At 36.4% G+C, this 18,425-nt stretch overlaps 1 pseudogene; it reads right to left on the bottom strand.

The window, feature by feature from the left end:
• Nucleotides 1-12,628: 12,628 nt before the first annotated feature.
• The window catches only part of LOC116640082, a 68,022-nt pseudogene continuing 62,225 nt past the window's right edge, over nucleotides 12,629-18,425 (bottom strand).

The following is an 18,425-nucleotide window of genomic DNA, read 5'->3' as shown; positions in this document are numbered from 1 at the left end:
GGGGGAGTTGTGTTAGCTGATGGCCAGCACTAAAATATACAATCAGAGTCTATAGCCTTGGATTCTGAGTGATTTGTTTTTGTTCCTGAGAAGCTCTGGACCTACTATCTTTTTTTTCTTCCCAAGGCCTGTTTTTTGTTTTTGTTTTGTTTTGTTTTGTAGGAATCATGACTTTACCTCCATGTAGCCCCCAAATTATCATATTACTTAAAATAATTCAAGCGAATTTCTATTCCTTGTGACAGAAAGCACTTAATTACAATAATCTTGCATGAAGCTCACACTTCCCCAGATGACCAACTTTTTTTGTTACTGACACTTTGTTTATACATTATGTTTTAATTTCTCAACTTTCTTTCTCTTCATTTTTTTCCCCACAATAATAATTAAATCTTTTGGTATTAAAGGGAAAAATAAACTATTTGTTTACTGAGGAGCTAACTCTGTTGTCATCTGCATCCCCAAATTTGTACCTACCCTTCATGTATCTCCTCTAGAAACTCCCCTCATCACTCTTTCCCAATCTCTTCCCCAATGTCTTCCTTACTTGACGAATGCCTTCTTATTTCGTTATTGCTTTACCTCAATTTAGAAATGTATTACATTATATTATACTTGCATCCTAAGGAAGAATCCTCTTTTGTCCAATGTTTTTCCATCAAGATATTATCTATTTAGCATCACATTTCTTCAAAGAATAACCTACATTCATGGTTTCCAATTCCTCAGGGAGCATTTATACTTCAATCCTTTTGAAATGTCAGAATGCCTCGGTGGCTCAGTCAGTTAAACGTCTGCCATCGGCTCAGGTCATGATCCCAGGGTCCTAAGACGGAGTCCTTGCTCAGTGGGGACCCTGCTTCTCCCTCTGCCTGCCACTCCCCCTGCTTGTGCACTCTCGCTCTCTGACAAATAAATAAATAAAACCTTAAAAAAAAAAAAAAAAAAGAAATGTCACTTCTACCCAACTTCTCCATTATAAATTTAATTTCACATCACTAATGGCCAGGCATTCACAAAATGTCTTCATTTTAATTTTTGTTTTCTGTAACTACATTGATGTGTATGATACAACTGATAATACATTTATCTTTTATATATCCATAACTCATTCCCAAGGACTACGTAAAGGGTAGGGAATAGAAGGGACAGAAAAGAAAGGCTGCCATCCTATGTAGACAAATAAAAAATGAGAGAGCTTATGCCTGTCTCTTAAAGTTTGGTGTTCTTATGAATTTTCTCCTTAGAACTCTTATCTTTTTATTGTTCTTATCCTCTTAATGTATATCTTTTGTGTGTTATCCTTGGGAAGAGTTTAAAAAAAAAAAAAAGATTTATTTTAGAGAAAGCGCACATGGCAGGGGCGAGGGGATGGGCAAAGGGAGAGGGAGAGAGAAACCCAAGCAGACTCTGTTTTGAGCATGGAGCCTGACATGGGGCTTGATCACAACCCCGAGTTCAAGACCCCAAGATCAGGACCCCGAGATCACAACCTGAGCCGAAACCAAGAACTGGATGCTTAACTGACTGGTACCCCTACACCCTTGGGAAGAGTCTTAAGAAGACAGATTGCTGCTGAACACCAGACTTCGGTGTGCAATCTTACAAAATTTACTGTATTCACCCTTCTCCAGTCTCTTCTATCAGGAGGCTGACCTATTTGATCTACACTAATGAACTCTCTTAACCTACAGCTTATGGTTAGGTTTGGCCAATGAGGACCACTAACAGAAGGTCAAGGAAAGGAAGAAAGTAAAGCTCAATTATGTATTCTACAGTTTTTCCTCCAATTGAGTTCCCAAAGGTTGGCAGCATCCCTTGACCGAGTAACATACTTTTTATCTGTTATTCTTCTTTACACGGTTTGTTCACTCTGAATTCTGGGAATAATTTCCTCTTATTTAGAGTTAGGGGCATGAGTAGATTTCAGCTACTACAAATTCTGGGATTAGCATCTCTTATAGTTCCATAAACACTTTAACTGAACGCTTCTCAAATTACCCAGTTAAAGTATGCCATCCATTTCCTCTCAGGGCACTGACAGAGATAGCACTCTTCATGTATCTATGAATTTTTGTTTTCTGTCATGTTTTTGGGTTGTTTTCTTTTTGGTGTCTCTCCCTGAAAGATAAATTCTCACATCTCTTTACTGTGTCTCTGGACCATTAAATGGCTTTTAGTCACCCAAGCCTCTTGACATAAATAGTAGAAATGAGCCAATGGTAGAAACCACCTTCTTTTCCCATTTTGATTCCCATTTACATTCATTTCACTGTTCTTATACTCACCTGGCTCTAATGTTTCTGAATCACACCTTTGTATAGGGTTATTGCTTTTGGCCACATATAGACATTTCTCTGTTTAAGAAAAGACACATCTTTTTCCTTGTCTAGTCACTTGGAATTCCACTTACAGTTCTAGCTTTTGTCATCTCATCCCTATACAAGAAAGGTTTAGTCAGGCTTAATAATCAGCCCTCTTTTCTCACCATATGCACTCTTCCTTAGCGATTATATCCATGTACACAAATTCAACTATCATCTCTTTGGATAACTTTCAAATATATGACACAGGCTTAATTTTTCCTTTGATTCCTTCTCTAAACTTTAATCTCCTCAACTATCCATGTAAGATATTCATTATACAAACGATAAATCAGTTCGTGTTAAAGAACAAAGTTCCAGCCCTGGCAGAAAACCAACAGTTGATCACGGTAGCTATTACTAGTAGCAGTATTTACAATGGACCGTCAGTGAGTATCTAAATCCCACCATACTCAAAACAGAATCCATGGTTTTCTTTTGCAAACTTACTCTGACAAGGTATTGGGCAGAATAAGTTGAAATTGTAAACAAGCAGAAGTAATTAGCTGTATGAACCTCCACACTCTTCTTCTTTACAAAGCGATCTAGACCTTCTATGAGGATGAAACAAATTCTGATATCTCCCTTCCATCTGGTGGGTTGGCAGTGAATCCTTATAAATGTCCTTCTACCTAGAATTCCCTTCTCCAGCTAATTTTTTTTTTTATCCTTTGAAAACTGGCTCAAACCACTATCTCCCTCTAAAAAGGCATTAATGACGTCCACAACTAGAACAAATCTTTATAAATTCACTTAGAATTCTGTATTTCATTATAGATTGTATTGTACTATATTGTAGACAATATAAGTCTACAACCTACTTGTACTTATTATGGTTCAACGGTTATTCATGTAGACTCTGTCTCCTCCTCTTGTCTGTATGCCTTCTGAAATTACACATTAGGTTCCATTAATCCAGAAACTATTAAAATGTCAAATGTAAACACTCAAAAGATACTTGTTGAAATAAAATGCTCTTTTGATCTAATATATAGTTATTTATGGAGTGAAACTAGCTTATAAAGAAAGAGAAGTGGGGTGCCTGGGTGGCACAGTCGGATAAGTGTCCAGCTCAGGTTTCTGAGATCTCAGGGTTCTGAGATCGAGCCCGTGAAGGGCTCCGCACTCAGTAGGGAGTCTGTTTGGGACTCTCCCTCTCCCTTTGCCCTTCCACCCACATGTGCTCTCTCTCAATAAATAAATCTTTAGAAAAAATAAAAATAAATTTAATTAAAATTAAAAAAGAAAAATGTTTGACATTTTCCCATATTTGTATGCTGTTTTTCAGCATAACTGTTTCTAAAGACAACTATAAGAATAGAGATTATTGCATCATTGTCCTAGCAATATTCCTTAAATAGGTGATCACAAAGCAGTGCTTATGGTTAATGACAATATCAGTCTATGTTTGAAATCTGGTCATCTCTAACTCACTAAAGATATATATATACCCACCTATATCTAAATATATCATTCTTTCAGTCCACGGGAAGTAAAATAAGGTTCTCACAAATTAAAGTGAATAATACTTTTTTAAAAAAATTATTTATACAGTTCTTAGCAGACTTAGCTGTCAGAATGGTATTCTAACAGAAACCCTTAACCTTTTATATATCTTGAGCTAGTCTATTTTATATGACTCATAACTTTGCTCTGTATTTAAAAAACATTATATGTACTATTTCCCATGCTAAATGATTCAACATAGTTTTGCTCTTAACTGTCATTGTATCTACAATATCATTGTAGCCTAGTAAACAGTCATACTCCACCAATTTCATAACTCCTCAAATTTTTATACTAATAACTCTGAAAATACATACAGATTGCATTTTTTTAATAGTTATTCTCTTGTCAAGTCATTGATCTCAAAATATGGTATCTTTATTATATGAACTGTAATTTAGAAGGGCTCTTCATAAATTGGAAATTAAGAACTTTTAAAGAAACCAATGAAAAGCATGCCCTACTTCCTTTCATTACTTATCTTGGAGAATAATGCAGTTTCTTTACATTTAACTTAATCAAAATAAAGATATTTAATTTTTAGAGAGAACAGTAAGATAGCCTAACTCTTATAATGTGCTTATAATGTATCAAGCCATGGATTTTGATAAAACTCTTCTTCAAAAATGTGTAAGCTATAGATGAAAAAAATCTTGCTTATGTTTGCTAATAAAATATTGCTAAAAATTATATAGTTCATATTTTTTTCAAAATTACTAGAGTACATCAATAGCCTTTCCTAGTTAATAAGGATTATTATAATTTCTTTCAACATGCTTACTATACATACATTCATGTATTATAATTTTTTCTAAAAATTTATAATGTAGAAAATACCAAATCATATCAAGAATGATTTAAAAATTTAGTAAGCTATATCAAATTCTTGGTTAAGTGTTAAGTGGTTAAAACCCCCATTTTTCTGTAAGAGTTCTGAATTCTAAAGTAGTTTTTAAGATGCAGCCCCTCTATATGTAATAATGTAAAAAAAAAATCAAAATATTGCATCCATATATATTTTAATTAATTACATGTCTGAGAAGAAGTAAAGGCATACTCCAACTCAGCTGGGATTTGGCCAAATTATATTGAGTTTCTACTCTATGATAGACAATAAGAATAGGATAATGAACCAAAAACTTGTGAAGTTTATATTCCAACGTGAGAGACTGACATTAGGTAACAGGTGCACAATAATATACAGTCTGAGAATTTAAGTAGCCATTGGCCCTGCGGCTCTTAGAAGCGTAGACATGGAAATCATTGAAATACTTTTTGAGTCCAACTTCTCTACCAAACCCTAGACTCATATCAAACTGCCTAATCAAATCTCCATTTGAATGTCAAACAGAACTTTCTTAGTGGATACATCTAAAACTAAGTTCTATCTTCTAAAATCTGCCTTACCAGCAGCATTTTATATCTCTGCTGATGCACTGAGCACTTTACTTGCTGCCAAGATCCCTTATCAGCACTGAGGTGCTCATTCCCCCAGATGCCAGGGGTATTGGCTGCTTACAGATCACAGCTGGGTCATTCTCCCAAAATTTCCTGATCTGAATGGACAGGAGCTGATGTGCCAAGGTTATGCCCCATGTCCAGTGATAATTTACATCCAATACAGTGAGGGGGTACAGAGGCCAAACCCTCTTGCCTGAACTCTGGACAACTCAAAGGGTCCATCTTACTTCTGGAGTTCCTAGTAGCATCAGCTAAGGCGTCTGTTACAACTCAGACATATTTCAACTACTATGTCTGGTCTATCCTGCTTCCCTTATTCCTTATAGTAGTCTGTATTTCACAATAAACCGCCTGAGTGAAATCTCCATTTCAGATTCTGACAGAAGAGAACTGATCCTAAGTGTGGTCCTAGGAAGCAGACTCTAAAATGGGATTTGGGAGCTGAACCACCAACTGACTGACTGGCATGAAAACCCTATCACTGGTGGTGGACAGCGTACTGACAGCCCCTGGTAAACTCTAGGGGTGCCACTCTTACACAGTTGACAGATACAGTCCTATATACAATACATCAGGCATTTGAGAAGGTAGAGAAAATACTAATTATACAGAACAATGAATATATTGGAGGAAAACAAGACATAAGGTTAATTAATCAGTAATTTTAGGTGAAATGGGAAAACTAGAGGGCTTTCTTGACATATGTAAAGAGATGCTCTTCTCCTGGAGCTAAACGATGGATGAAACTGAGGATAAGGCACGAGATGTAATTATAAGGGCAGCAGAGTTCCAAGGAAGGTTTAATTCTCAATCCAAGCCCTAAGTGGGAAGGAAGGGAATTTGACACTTGGGATGTAAGCATCTGGCTCTTTGCACTTGAAAATCTGCAGATGTGACCTAATTTTCACCCCTTGTTTAAAGATGATACAGAGGTCTCTTCCTTGCCAGATAATACATGTACCCATGAGGCCTTACCCTTCCTACCTTCTTTATCACTAGACCAATAACTATGGTTTAATGATAGCGTATTCCAGGAGTGCTGAGATTCCCATGGTGTAATGGTTATACCCAGGAGTATAGGAGTGGAAGACCCAGTGAACATCTACAGAAAACAGAAGCTTGCTGAGTATTTATGTGAATGGATTCTGAAAAATGATGGACCTAGAGAAAAGGTACATAAAGTTGAACAAAGGAAAGTTTATCAGTATGGGAGCACTCTTTGATAATGCAGTCTTTAACTCTGTGGCAAGGACCTCAGAAAAAAGTGAAACTAATATGCTGCTGCTAGTTTAGAACTTGGAAGCTGGAAGCTTGGTGAAAATGATGACCCATCTAAAATGAAGTAGAAATGCTGGAATAACTGTGACAGATGGTAGAGAAAAGGATTAAAAGCCTCAGAGAAGTATGCATGCCAGAATGCATGTACTATATAACACCAGAAAATTTCAGCCTATTATCTTCTGTGGGAGGTCATACAATATACATACAGTTGACCCTTGAACAATGTGGGGGTTAGAAGTATCAAACCCCTGCAGTCAAAATTCATTTATAACTTCCTGAGTCCCCCAAAACTTAACTACTAATAACCTACTGGTAACTAGAAGCCTTACCAATAACAATTAACACATTTTGTGTATGTATTACATACTGCATTCTTTTAATAAAGTAAGGTAGAGAAAAGAAAATATTACTAAGTCATATGGAGAAGAAAATACATTTACAGTACTGCACCGTATTTATTGAAAAAAAAAATCCACATATAAGTGGAACTATGCAGTTCAAACCATGTTGTTCAAGGGTCAGTTGTACTATTTTCCAAAGCAATAAGGATCTCCTCTATAGACAAGAGCATCTCCTTCAGAGATGGTAGAGTACTGAACTGGGCTCACTGATAGAAATAGCATGATAGGATTTTGAATGGATAGAGACCAACATAGTGGTAATACTTAGCCTTCAAAGCAAGACAGGCACATTTGATGACAAAGAGTAGATACATTTGAAGGCAGAAGGCAGGTCTGACTTCAGAGAACCATAGGGACAGTTAATAGGACATAGGTCAAGATAGATGTGTAGCCAACAAGTATATCACTACAGTAATTTAACAAAAATAAATCAAGTATAAATAACTGTAATTTTAAAAAGGAAGCTGTCCCAATAAAAAGTCAATGGACCATCTCCTTTTTATCCACCAGTTCTCCTCCCATAAAAAATGAATAATAGCAGACACCAATGGGCTATTATGACAATTTTAACCATATAGTAACCCAACTGAAGCTACTTAACAGATGTGGAATCTTTGCTAGAAAAAAACATAAAGAAAGACTCAGGTACACAGTATGGGTCGTTGATCTGGCAAATACTTTGTTTTTCACCTCTCAAGAAGAATCGGAAGCAGTTCACAACCACCTGGGATGGAAAATATACTAGACATTTACAGTCTTGCCCCAGGCTATGTTAACACTTCTTCTCCTTATTATAATATAGCTCAAAGGGACCTAAACCACCTGGACATTCTGTAGGATATCACATTGGCCACTTTATCAATGATAGAATGTTGACTGGATCCAATACGCAAGGAATGGCATATCAATTGAACACTTACTAACACACGTGTACTCTGAATGGTGGGAGATAAACACTGTTAAGATTCAGGCACCCAACATATCAGAGGCATGTTAGGGAATGTAGTGATCTTCAGGATGCTGGGACATTACCTCCAACTTAAAGGATATATTATTGTATCTCATACCCGCAAGCACTTAAGGTGGAAGTACAACACCTAATAGGCTTCTTTGGGTTCTGAAAGCAGCCTATTCATACTTGGTGATAGATAGTTCTCCAACCATTCACTGAATGACAAGAAAAGTGGTCATCCTTGAGAGTGTTCTATAGCATGAAAGAGTTCCACAGCCCAGGCCATCTTACCAGTAACCCTGACACTTGGGTCATATGACTTGGCAGGATTTATGCCACTAGAGGTAACTCTGGTGGGAAAAGGAGCTGTGTAGAGTTTACGTCAAGTCCCAATAGGAGAATCACAGGCTGAGGAAAAACCCAAGTTCTTACAATGGCTTACAAAATTTTGCATCATCTGTCCTCTGTCCTCTCTCTGACCTCAATTTTCTGTTATTCCCCCAACACTATTCATTCCAGTCACACTGGCCTCTGTGCTGTTCCAGGAATGCTCCCAAAATAAGGCGTTTGTGATTTCCCTGCTGCCTGGAAGGCTCTTCTCCCAGATGTGTGCATGACTAATTCCCTCACTTCCTTTAAATATTTGGTCCAAGTCACCTTGTTAATAAGGTCCATCTTGTGTTGTAACTTGCTCTCTTCCTCTATCACCGCTCACACCAATGCCCCAAATCTCTATTTTCCTCCACTACTTTTCCTTTTTTAAAATAGCACATTACAAGTTCCAACATTCTTGATATTTTACCTATTTTTTTATAATTTTTACCTGTTTTTAGTCTCTCTTCACTGATAGAACATAAGGCAAAGATCTTTGTTTTGTTTGCTGAATTGTCCCAAGTGCCTTGAACAATTCCTGTCATACAGTAGGTACTCAACAAATTTTAAGAATGAATTAAGAGAACAGTCACCACTTTGACTACAATAGCCTTTGAAATGATAGTCTTTTACTTCAGGAGAATATTGAAAGTAAGGGTAAAAAATAATACATGCATCTGAATAATGCCTAAGGGCATCTGCTAACAGGAGCAAAGAAAAACAATCCAAACCTGTGTGAGGAGAAATTAATACAGTTGGTGCAACAATGATACACTAAATTAACTGGTCTTCTGAAACCTCATTAACATCTATAGAATTTCTTCTTTATCTACAGCACAACATAAACATTATTGCTTATAGTGATGACTTGAGATTCTTAAAGGAAATGCTGCTAAAATATATTCCATGTGTACTCTTTAAAAGTCTGGAGAAGATAATGTAGGTATTCATATTATTCATTTTGTATAATTAAAAACAGTTTGAATGGTAAAAAAGTATAAATGGTTAATTTCTCAGCTAATATTTAGAAAATACTAATGCAGATTAGCACCTTTGCCTATAATTCTAAATAAGAGATACACAATGTCGTACTGTGAAATCTCAATTATCGGTGCGTAGTTTTTCCAGTCTGTGGATTCTGTACCATGTGTTTCAAATCACAGAGCAATTGCTCTGCACTACACAGAACATTTCTGACTGTCAGATTCTGTCTCCATCTCTAACCTCTGCCTATCCAGGTGTTCCCACATGTGTAGGTTACCACCTGCAAATTCTGGAATTGGCAGCAGTCTAAAACTAATTCAGACCCAACAGAATCCATAGGAGATATTTCCATCCTGAGGCAATAACTTAATAAAATCATAAGTTAGTCCCAGTGGGGGCCTTAGATACAATCTAATCCTATGGCATATAAACAGAGCCCTAAGTGGACAGCTCTCGGTACCAATGAAAGGCACATGGTGTTGGCCTAAAAGGCTGAACTGAACATCTCTGCTTTATTTCTTCTATTTCCTGTGCTTCCACTTGAGATACGTTTTTTTCCAACCAGAGTTGAATTTTTTTTTTTAATTTAAAACACTTCTAGGGGCGCCTGGGTGGCTCAGTTGGTTAAGCGACTGCCTTCGGCTCAGGTCATGATCCTGGAGTCCTGGGATCGAGTCCCACATCAGGCTCCCTGCTCAGCAGGTCTGCTTCTCCCTCTGACCCTCCTCCCTCTCATGCTGTCTCTCATTCTCTCTCTCTCAGATAAATAAATAAAATCTTAAAATAAAATAAATAAATAAATAAATAAATAAATAAATAAATAAAACACTTCTAAGTTTTATTCTTTACAGATAAAGAACTAAAATTCCAGGGTGGAGAGAGTCCCATGACTCAGGCATAAATGTTCTTCAGTTTAATTCACGCATGAAACCATTTTTTATACTACAGTCTAAGTATTGGAAAGGTTCTGTAAATTTCCTGAGGTTAATGATACAGAGCCAATGAAAGTGATGGAAAAGTCTTTGGAATGCATAGTTTAAAAATGTAAAATTGATGATGTTTCAGGTTGTGAAAGCCAAAGAGGAGCAGTACAAAACCTACAGGGTCAACAAAGCAGAGCTACAAAGCTACATGGCCTACTCCAAAATCTGTTATCACCAGTTTTGAACTTTCTCTAGAACTCCAACTGTCTCCTTGACCTCTCCAGTGGCTATATAAAAGATTCTTAAACTTTAATGTAACTTCCCCAAGAAAACCCTTATTTTTCTCCTTTAAACTCTTCTCCCTCAGTTTCCCCCAGCTCTGCAATTAGAACTACAGACCCAGAAGCTTAAGACAAATATCTAGGGTTGATCCTTGCTTCCCTGTTTTCTCAGTTCCCTCAATGAATATACGAGCAAACCCTGTCAATAATATCCCCAAACATATCACCAGTATTTTTATTTTCTCCATTTTTATTGACCTACACCTAATTCCAAGCCACCACCTTCCGGCAGCTAAACATAGCAAAAGCCTTTACCAGCGATCATCACTTTTATTCTGCCATTTATTCTTTCACCTGTTCTTTACCTGGTAAATAAATCTCAGTAACTAGTTATTCCCAATTACATAGTTATTGGCTTGTACTCATCGTTATTTGGAAATCATTAGTGTTTATTTATGTATTTAATGTTTGTTTGCTTGTATCACTTCCTGGAATGAAGGCGTGAGGGGCATGCCTGTCTCATTCTTATTTGCATCTAAAATACGGCCTGGAACATAACAGGTACTCAATAATATCTTGTTGAATAAAGGAATAACAACAAAAAAAACCGTTATAGGATGCTATGACTATGGTTTGATGTTTTTAAATTCCTATTTACTAATTCTTTTGTAACTGTGGTGAATCTTTCTTAACATGATCAAGCTCACCAATCACAACATAAAATGTACGAGGCTTAAAATACTGCCAGATGGGTTATCATTTGTTTTCAGCCAAACAGTGGCTAATTATACAGACAGCAATAATTAATGCTATTTTGTTTTGTTTCTAAAACAGAAAGATAATCTCTCTCAGTGACTGCCTTATCCATTGTCAAGTTTCCTTTTTAGGAGGGACAAAACATGGTGTAGGTAACATTAATATCATTCATATTTGCCTTGCGATCTCACATCTTTTGGTTGTACTTTTGTCACTTTTTAAATTCTGTTATACATAGATTAATAGCAACTTTATTTTATTTAAGTAGCACATCTAATGATGCCATGGGGATTTACTGCCAATATTGGCACTTGGCCCTAAGCCATAACTATTTGGGGGAATATGTTCACATTTAAGAAAAAAAAAAAAAAGGCTAACATTAAAAATAGATTTTGTTTATAACTTGGAAAAATTAAATCTGCTACATTTTTTAAAGATTGTTTAATCCAGTTAACCATACTTCTTCCAGAGGTTAAATCACCTGTTGAAACTCTCATAGTATCTAATGACTAACCCAAAGCTGGAACTAAGGACCTCAGTTAAAGTCCAGTGCTTCATTACATCCTATTTTATTCATTTATTCATTCAGCCCATTTATTGATCATCCACTATATTTTTTTTCATTAATGTATTTATTCCACAATCAAAATAAATCATAATTTAAAGCCATAATATTTTGAAAAGGTAAAGGAGACTTTGTGCCACAGCGGCATTAATAAAACAACACTGGTCTAAAGTGCAACACTAAACAGGTGTTTTCTGTTCCCGAGGTAGAATAAATACTTAACAATTACACATAAAATTTCACTAAAGATCTGGGAGGAGGCAAGTAGCCTTTGGAAACAAACTGTCCAATGAACAGAGGCAGGCTGCAAATAACTTTCCTTAACATTTTACTGCAAGAAGGAAAAACCCCCAAGGTGTCTACTAGCGCATACCCCCGTTTCCTGCTCCTGGCGTTGGTTTCTTCCTTCCTTCCTCAATCACATCCAAATCCAGAAAGGCCTCTGCACCCCATGCTCAAAAACACCACTGTGAGTCCCCAAGGACCTCAGCACAGACTGCTGTCAATGGGTCTGTGTGCGACCTTCCTCCAGAACCTTCAGGGAAATCAGGAGCCTAAAGAGCAGCAACATCTCTTTAAACAATGGTTTTAACTGTCCAGTGAGCTCTGATGGACCATGTGCATTTCATAAACAAACCAAAATAGCGCCTTAGTATCTTCCTATTTCTCTGGGAAAATGTTAAGTAAACCATTCAAGTTAAAAAGAAAATGTTTACAGAGCAGTGAAAAATGAAAATTCAAAGGGTTTATGCCAAAAAGCAAACCAGTCCTCTGCAGCCTAACTCATTTGTTTCTGGGCCACGAAGCCATGTAGACAGCGATCAGGCAGTAGATGGTCCCCCCACCCCCAGCCCAGCGTCAGCGCCAGGGTGGTCCGGTGAAGCATTTGGTCAGGCAGGCCTCGTTTCAGGTGGATGGGCACACCGTCGGATTTCTGGAAAAACTTCTGCAGCTCAGGAACTTTGTCTTTCCCAGCATAATCATATACAGCAAAATCAGAACTCAGTTTGGTTGGTGTGCCAAATATGATAGGCGGTGCTTCTGTGGAAACCACAGGCCTTAATCCCTGCGGGCTACAGGCGTCGGAAGCCCGTGATCCCGTCAACTTCTGCGAAGCCACTGAACTTGTAATACGTGACGCCCGGTGTCCGGCTTCCCGCAGCCGCTGCTTGCGCAACTCAATCACCCGCTATATTTTAGGCAAAGTACCTGAGACTACAGAACGCTGCAGAAATACACTGAAATTAACAGAAATATCTATAGCTATATAAAATAAAGAAAAATACATTTCAAAGTTTGCTTGTAACTGATCAAACTGCTTGCGCACATACCAACTCCCTGAATTTTACATCTCACTTATTTAGAAAGATTTCATGCCTGACTACTGGCTTGATCTTGCTCTACTCCCTGTCTCCGTGGCTGTTTGCCAGGCAATTGCTTCATTTAGTAAGAGATTTTGTTATATACTTTATACATGCTGTTAATTTAATATTTATGTCAAAGCAGTAAATCAGACATTACAAATCCCATCTTTCAGGTGATTACACTGAGGTTTATATACCATAGCTAGTAAGAAGCTGAGCTAAGTTTTTTTTTTAATTTTATTTTATTATGTTGTTAATCACCATACATTACATCATTAGTTTTTGATGTAGTGTTCCACGATTCATTGCGGAAAACACCCAGTGCTCCATGCAGAACGTGCCCTCTTTAATACCCATCACCAGGCTAACCCATCCCCCCACCCCGCTCCCCTCTAGAACCCTCAGTTTGTTTCTCAGAGTCCATAGTCTCTCATGGTTTGTAAGTTTTGATCTCCTATCTCTACAGCTTATGCCTACACCCATTCAGTTATGCCATTCTGTCCTGATTATTTTTCCTTGATCTTCAGTACTTGAATGTTTCCTGATTTTTTACTTCATCCATATTTTTCACTCTGAAATCCATGTAAGAATTTTTGATCTCTATATTTGCACTGTTGTTTTCAATGTGTATTTTCAAATTTAATTTCCTGTCTGGAGCATTTTTGCCCATTCTATTTCGATAAACGTTCCCCTACAACCAAAAGCCTGTGACCAAGTGCTGCCGATGACAGTTATTCACAAAATATTTTTGGGGGTACCTAGATGAAATATGATTATAGTATTAACATATACAAAAAAGGAAGTATAAAGGTGAATAATCAAAACACATCGTTACTTTTACAATACACATAAATGATGCTGTTCCACTGACAACAATAATTGAAATGAGGGACCAACACAGAGGAAGATTACCTCTCTGTCCTATGATAACCCACTCCTAACCATTATTATTGATACTATAGTTGTGATAAAAAATATTGAAAGCATAACTAATCTTCTTTTCCACAACAGATTTCTCAAGTTGTACCTGGTCTATCCAGACTCTAATTAAGATAATAAACAAGGTAAGAAGCCCTGGCCAGCCTGTCTCCAACTTGGTCTTTAGCATTATAGAGAGTAAGACAAGATGGAGTTTCTATTCTTATATCAAAATATTTTCTTTTCAACTCATCCATGTCTTTAGGGTGAATCTCTTAAAGTTTGGCTTTCATGACTTTCTATGTATTTTGATTTAGTAGTTCTAAATAGTAATAGTTTTGCTGATTAATATTTACTTCCCCTTCTTAAACCTTCTCCCTGGTTTTTGGAGAGAGTTCTAAACCTGAACATCGGGTCTTGACCTTTGATGTGAAATCTCATCACCCATAGTTCCCGCTCTCCTGAGTAGGAGGAGGAAAATCGTTCCATGTCAGAATGGTAATATTTGCAATGTGACTTAAGAATTAATTTCTCTCACACTTTGAGGGCAATGCAAAGTAGCTTTAGTTTTATAAATAACAAAGAGGACGGGTTTCTTCATTTTAACACATTATGAACATAGTGACTGGTCAGTACAACAATTTGCTCTTTCTACTTGTTTTTCCATTAGATTAGTGCTCTGTGTCTTTAAATTTTAAAGCACTCCTAAAATAGAAAAAAAAAATTAAATAATTATGACAACTACAAAAAAATGTATTCACAGACTCCCTATGTATAAATAAACTCAGAGAACTCAGTACACAGAATATTCTTTTGAATGATCTCTTGCGGGCCCATATTCATTGATCTGAATAAAACTCCTTTAAAATTCAGTCAAGTCTGAAACTTCATCTATTAAAAACAAATAAATAAATATATGACCTTCATCAATTCAAATTAATCTTGTTCTTCCAATTTTAGTTTGTCATTATTTAGACACATATAGTCAGAGACAAACATAAATGTATTTACAATAACCAACCTATGAATAATGCACAAGACAATTTAACTGCCCCTTTTTAGAAAATGGTCAAATAAAACATCAAACTGAAGACCCAGGTCATGTTATTTTAATGACATCTATTTGAGATTTATCTTGAGTATGTCCAATTTCACACCAAGTGGCTGGATAATTCAACATCCCATCTGTGGAAGGTTCCTGGCCACATAAAACTCACAGCCAGGACTCATTTCCTATTCACTTTTAGAAGCAATTTAAGCATTGATTTTAATGTTTAAAGGCAGTTTGAGTTCCAGATACCCAGATGCTTAATTTTTATGCTGCATTTTTATAAGAACATGGTTCAACTTATGGGTTCCTGTGAACAAGTTTTAAGTTTGATTTTTGGAGAAACAGAAAAATTTGGGGGCCCAGGTGTATTTGTGTTTTAAATGGTACCTTGTTATTTTGAATTATCTTCTGGTAAAATTCAGGATCTCATTATTTGTTTGACAAATATGTATTTGTATTATTATAGACATCTGCAATTTTTTTATACTTAATATCTAAGCTGGTATATTTACCTATAGGAAAGCAAAATACTTAGCAGAAATATCAGATTTTATTTTTATCCTCAAACTGTATATTATAAGGAGAATATTATAAAAGTTACACTAAAATTTTAAGCAGAGAAATCTGTGAAATTGGAAAACAACAACTGAGTTCAATTCTAACCATGTTTCTACATAAAGCTAATGGAATCTAACTAGAAACCAAAGTTCCTATTCCATTAAATCAACTATTATAACATATGACTCAATGTTTCAAGCTAGACTTCACATCACATTATGACAAATGAAGAAATATTCCCATTCTTCTCATCAGGGCCTTGAAGACATGAATAGACACATGTAAGTTTTACTTTTTTTTTTTTTTTTTTTTTTAAGATTTTTTATTTATTTATTTGAGAGAGAGAGAGAATGAGAGAGAGCAAGCACATGAGAGGGGGGAGGGTCAGAGGGAGAAGCAGACTCCCTGCCGAGCAGGGAGCCCGACACGGGACTCGATCCAGGGACTCCAGGATCATGACCTGAGCCAAAGGCAGTCGCTCAACCAACTGAGCCACCCAGGCGCCCAAGTTTTACTATTTTTAAACTTCCCATAAAGATACAGTTTGAATGAATATCAAATGAATATCAGAATGAAACAGTGAAATAAGTTTCTTAAGTCCTGTATCTACTCTTGAGAAGACATCAAAATCTAAATTTTACTTTCTATGCTATAAAACAGTACCGTGTTTGGTTTTTGTAATACACATTATGGAAACATCATAGGAAATACCAATATCTAAAACAAGAAGGCCAAACAGACACATGAAAAGATACTCAACATCACTGATCATCAGGGAAATAGAAATCAAAACTACAATGAGATATCACCACACAATTGTCAGAATAGCTAAAATCAACAACACAAGAAACAACAAGTGTTGGTGAGGATGTAGAGAAAGGGGAACCCTTTTGCACAGTTGGTGAGAATGCAAAATGGTGCAGCCACTCTGGAAAACAATATGGAGTTTCCTCAAAAAGTTAAAAATAGAACTACCCTACAAATCCAGCAATTGCACTAATACGTATTTACCCAAAAGAAAAAAAATATGGATTCGAAGGGACTCATGCACCCTGATGTTTACAGCAGCATTATCAATGATAGCCAAATTATGGAAAGAGCCCAAATGTCCACTGACTGATGAATGTAGGTGTGTGTGTGTGTGTGTGTGTGTGTGTGTGTGTGTGTGTGTGTGGAATATTACCCAGCCATCAAAAAGAATTAAATCTTGCATTTGCAACAATGTGGATGGAGATAGAGGGTATTATGCTAAGCAAAATAAGTCAGAGAGAGACAAATACCATATGATTTCACTCATATGTGGAATTTAAGAAACAAAACAAATGACCATGGTGGGAAGAAGAGAGAAGCAAACCATAAGAGACTTAACTATAGAGATCAAACTAAGAATTGCTGGAGGGGAGGCGGGGGAGGGATGGGTTCATTGGGTGATGGGGATTAAGGAGGGCACTTGTTGTGATGAGTACTGGGTGTTGTAAGTAATGAACCACTAAATTCTATATCTGAAACTAATATTACATTGTAAGTTAACTGGAATTTAAATAAAAACGTGATACTAAAAAAAATTAAAAATAATAAAAACTAAAATCAAATAGTCAAAAAAGGGGGATACATGCACCCCAAAGTTTACAACAGCATTATCTATAATAGCCAAACTATGGAAACAGCACTAGCATTCACAAACTGACAAATGGATAAAGAAAAGGTGGTATATATATATATACACAATGGGATATTACTCAGCCATAAAAAAGAATGAGATCTTGCCATTTGCAATGGCATAGATGGAGCAAGAGAGTATCATGCTAAGCGAAATAAGTCAAAGAAAGACAAATACCAATGATTTCACTCATATGTAGAATGTAAGAAACAAAACAAATGAGCAAAGGAGAAAAAAAGACAGAGAGAGAGACAAACCAAGAAACAGATTCTTAGCTATAGAGAATGAACTGATAGTTACCAGAGGGAAGGTGGGGGGTAGGGTGGGATGGGTTAAATAGGTGATGGAAATTAAGAAGTGCACTTGTTGTGATGAGTACAGTGTGATGTATGGAAATGCTAAATTACTATATTGTACACCTGAAACTAATACTACACCATATATTAACTAACTGGAATTAAAATATAAACTACCAAAACTGAAACAGAAAGAAATAGAAAACCTGAGCAGACACAAAACCAGCAAGGAAATTGGTGCAGTAATAAAAAAAAACTCCCAACAAACAAGAGTCCAGGGCCAGAGGGCTTCCTAGGGGAATTCTACCAAACATTTAAAGAAGAATTAATACCTATTCTTCTGAAGCTGTTTCAAAAAATAGAAATGGAAGGAAAACTTCCAATATCTTTCTATTACGCCAGCATTACTTTGATCCCAAAACGAGACAAAGACCCCACCATAAAAGAAAATTACAGACCAAAATCCCTGATGAACATGGATGCAAAAATTCTCACCCAGATATTAGCCAATAGGATCCAACAGTACATAAAAAGGATTATTCACCATGACCAAGTGAGATTTATTCCTGGGCTGCAAGGGTGGTTCAACATCTGCAAATCAAACAATGTGATACGACACATTAATAAAAGAAAGGACAACAACCATATGATCCTCTCAATTGATGCAGAAAAAGCATTTGACAAAATACAACATCCTTTCTTGATTAAAACTCTCCACAATGTAGGGATAAAA

This window comes from Phoca vitulina, unplaced genomic scaffold (assembly GCF_004348235.1).
Source record: "Phoca vitulina isolate PV1807 unplaced genomic scaffold, GSC_HSeal_1.0 scaffold19, whole genome shotgun sequence".
NCBI classification, from domain to species: domain Eukaryota; kingdom Metazoa; phylum Chordata; class Mammalia; order Carnivora; family Phocidae; genus Phoca; species Phoca vitulina.
The sequence above is the reverse complement of the archived record's forward strand: the minus strand, read 5'-3'. Positions and strand labels throughout refer to the sequence as shown.